The sequence below is a fragment of the Sinocyclocheilus rhinocerous genome, unplaced genomic scaffold, assembly GCF_001515625.1.
Source record: "Sinocyclocheilus rhinocerous isolate Xijiao unplaced genomic scaffold, SAMN03320098_v1.1 scaffold2279, whole genome shotgun sequence".
In the NCBI taxonomy this organism is placed as follows: domain Eukaryota; kingdom Metazoa; phylum Chordata; class Actinopteri; order Cypriniformes; family Cyprinidae; genus Sinocyclocheilus; species Sinocyclocheilus rhinocerous.
In genome coordinates, this window is record NW_015645063.1 from 497,539 (window position 1) to 502,113 (window position 4,575).

Genomic DNA, 4,575 nt, shown 5'->3' on the forward strand with positions numbered 1-4,575 from the left:
TAGTGCAAATGCCCTAGAGAACTCTGAAGGCGAATAGAAATGAGATATACAGCTCTCTGCTTGCAGCGCGTCAGTCACGCTCGTCAAGAAAGTGAGTGAAACACACACAAACACACATTTTTATCAAATAATACGCCATTAATAGTGGTTTACTTCCGTGATTTGGTACGATTGCGTTCACATCAGCAGCGAACCGTACCGGAGTTCACTTGAACCGTACCCCAGACCACCCTTTTTAAGCGGACTCGGGTACAGTTCGCGGGTGCACACCCGAGTTCGGAAGACAGCGTTCACATCATCCAAACGTACCGAACTCTGATGTCAATCGAACCCGGGTGCGCACCAAAAGTGCTAGTGTGAGAGACCGCCGATCAATCATCCCAACGTGATTATCGGCCGATAGTGATCGGTAGCCGATCAATCGGAGCACCCCTACTTTTTATTCATCTTTGAGTATCTGGACATTCATATCAAATTGTTTTGATGAACATGGCCTGAAGGTCCATGCCATGTTCTGTGAATAATCTATTAGAGTAAGGAATCGTATGTGTGTGTACTGCATGTCAAGAACTGTTTATCTGATCATTCAACTGTTCATTCAGCTACTCAGACTTTATAATAGTTGGAACATATCTTTTGTTTACGGTGACGCATTGCTGCCGCACACATATTATATTTTCCACTCAATTATGTCGTAATAACGAGATGTTATGTCGTTAAAACGATATATTTTCTCGTAATAACGAGATGTTTTCTCGTTAAAACGACATATTTTCTCGTAAAAACAACATCTTTTCTCGTAATAACTCTCCTTAAAACACGGTATTTTGTACGTGACGTAACAACGTCAGCCTATTTCAGCCATTTAGAACTGAGCTGCTTGGGGTTGCCAACACTGCAGCTTATTACGGCAACCTGTTGAAGTCAACAGTTATCAAAGTCAACTGTAATAACGTCAACATGGAATTTTGGAGGTTTCTTCGAAATCGTGGGGTTTCAGAGGAAGATATTCAAAAAATGCAGCTGGACAAGGTAAGTTACTAAATTGTGCTAATGCAAACTATAAAAAGTTTTGGGCCAGGGGTGTAAAACTAAGTTCCTGGGGAGCCACAGCCCTGCAGAGTTTAGATTAAACCCTAATTAAACACGCATGATCCATCTAATCACGTCCTCCAGGCTTATTTGAAAACTACATGGTATGTGTATTGGAGCAGGGTTGGAACAAAACTCTGCAGGCCTGCAGTCCTCCGTGAACATTAACTGAAAATAGGATTTAAAAAAAAAACTACAATATGTTCGTTGCACGCAATGTGTAGGCTACTTTTAATAAATGTGTTTGACTGTCATTCATATCTGGTGTAACTAGTTCTATATGGGATTTACAATACATTTATATAATAAAATAAATGTATATTATAAATAAATAAATAGTGATAAAGATTAAAGGTTTTTAAATGGTATTAATCCGTAAATTCAAATTTGAATTTTTTTTTTTAATGAAAAAAAAAAAGCCTTAATCTGTCTTAATGATTGATTGATTCAGTCATTCATTAAACAGATTTGTTCAAATGGTACTACAGAACAAGCCAAATGACTGTCTTTTATGAATAGATTACGAAATTTAAATACCATGGATTTATTCAGTAACAAGGCACTGTTGTGGGTTGCTCATACACCTTCTGCTGTGGCTTTGATTGGAACTATTTTCCATGTAACTAGTTACTCCCTAACACTGTCCACAAATGCAGGACTTGTTGCAGCTCTTCCTATAACAGTGAAATAAACAAACACGTTCCATGATTTCATTAGCAGACAGAAGTATAATCTAAAGCAGGGCTGGGCAACTCTGGCCCTCAAGATTCAGCTAAAGAGTTTAGCTCCAGCCCTGATCAAACTCATCTCTGCTTGTAGCTTTCTAGCATTCCTGAAGACCCTGATTAGCTTGTTTAGGTGAGTTTGATCAAGGTTGGAGCAAAACTCTGCAGGAAAGTGGATCTTAAGGGCCAGAGCTGCCCATCCCTGATATAAAGTGATTTTTAAAGAATTATAAAAATAAAACATCTTATAAAGACCACTAATAAAAAGGCCTAAACCTGCAGAATTATATACCTACATACATTATCTTACATTTAATGTGTGATTGACATAAAGCACCGCTTCAAGCCGAACACATCTACAGTTGATGACGAACATGATGCAGGGCATTGGTGTAATGCAGTTATACGCTCGTAAAATTCAAGATATTGGGGGAAAACTTCCCTGTATGAGATTTTGTCTCATATTTATGTAATTTATATAGTTAAGCAATATCACACAAGGCTAAATCAATTTAGCCTATTCATTAGGCTAAGTCCAATCTTTCTATTTCTTTTTGGAATTATTACTGGACACATTTCATTGTCTTTTCAAATATGTTTAATTGCCTCACGTTTAACATTTGAAGCGTTGTTTTTAAATTTATAGCCAAGCAATAAAATAGTCCTTATGTATGAATCCCTAAATTATTGATTGAAAATGAGTTGGTTCTGAGTAAAAACAGTATAAGCTTTTATTTATTCATTCATTCATTCATTCATTACAGTTCCAGAGCTACCGGTTAGAACGAAATAAAACATTAGCCTACTGCTCCGAAACAAATGTCATTTAAAATGATATTTGTATATTTAAATATTCATTTTATTAGAAAACGTTCATGCTCCCAATGCTGCCGCTGTCAACACATCACATTCCGGCAGCTGACAGAAGAGCTGCAGTGAATTTCCTCATTGATTTGACACAAAAAAATTATATATAATTAAACTGTATATATAAAATGATTTTATTTACAGGTGTCATATTTGTGATTGTTTAATGCCGGATAGTTTTTAAGGATAGTTAATCGTTACCTTCCTATATTTGTTATGAAATAAAATCCGTTATGAAGAATATTCTTTATGAAGTTTATTTAGGCCTATTATTCAAGACGAATTTTAAGAAAAAGTTAAATGTTTTTAAATGTAAGAAAAAATAGAATTGGTCTATTCTATAGATAGGCCTGTATGTAGGCTAATTCTATTTTTTCTTAACTTTTATTGGACTGCAGATCGAAATAAAAAATAATTTTGGATAATATCTGTAAAATGAGAGATATGACATTGTTAATTTAGGACTATTTTCTTTCTTCGACCCTAGAAAAACAAATAGTCTAAAACCATTTAACTTGCAATGTTATTATGGAATAAAAGAAACATCAAAACAAGATGTGTAATTAAGAAAAAATAGTTGACAAAATTACAAAATTAACGATGAATTAGGCATATGTTAGACAGTGAGATCATCTCCACTACATAGCCGCATATAGCCTACAATATACAATGAGCTCAACCAATAATGTATTAAAGACCAGAAAGTACAACTAAATAAATGGATAAATAAATATGGAAATTAACACATCTGAATACATAAATATAAATATAAATAAACGTTAAAAAAGAATAAACTAATTTTAAAATATTACAGAAAATAATAAATGAAGGGAAGAAGTAATATAAATTCAGGATTAAATGCAGTTAAAATGCATTATATAATTCATTTTAATTACATTTAATCCTGAATTTATTTTGAATTCTTCCCTTCATTTATTATTTTCTGTATTATTTCTGTATACATAGGCTACATATACATTTCTGCAGGTTTGGGCCTCCATACTGATTTTGGAGGATTTTGAAACACTTTTGGGCCTAATTTTAGGCTAATACATTAACTTACTTCAATAATATTCAGACAGGTGAACAATATTAACTGCTTGTCCAGGAAACCACCTGTGACATTTAATCCTGAATTAATTTTGAATTCTTCCCTTCATTTATTATTTTCTGTATTATTTCTGTATACATAGGCTACATATACATTTCTGCAGGTTTGGGCCTCCATACTGATTTTGGAGGTCAACACTTTTGGGCCTAATTTTAGGCTAATACATCAACTTCAATGATATTCAGACAGGTGAACAATATTAACTGCTTGTCCAGGAAACCACCTGTGAAGTAATCTTTCTCCTTCAAATCCTGGAAACGATTAATCCAGTACTGAGCATGCTGTTTTCTCATGAATGCCCACCAGCTCTCAATGCGCTGATTGTGGTTGCTTGAACCATAGATGAAGCAGTTTTCTGCATATTCGTCGTGGTCATCATAGCGTAGGAACTTCTGCATTTGTTCCACATAACAGTTCTCTGTTCCCAGGTCTGACCTCATTCTGGCTGGTGTCCCCATCCTTTGTCCAACTGTAATTTATTCCTGTGATTTCAAAGGTGACTTACTCCAGTCACATGATCCTTCAGAAATCATTCTAATATTCTGATTTGCTGCTCAAAAAACATTTATTATTATTATTATACTAAAAAAACAGCGGAGTAGAATTTTTCAGGTTTCTTTGATGGAATAGAAAGTTCAGAAGAACAGCATTTATCGTAAAAATAGAAATCTTTTGTAACATTATAAATGTCTTTATCATCACTTTTGATCAATTCAAAGCATCCTTGCTAAATAAAAGTATTAATTTTTATTCATATTTATTCATATTTTTTAGTCTTTT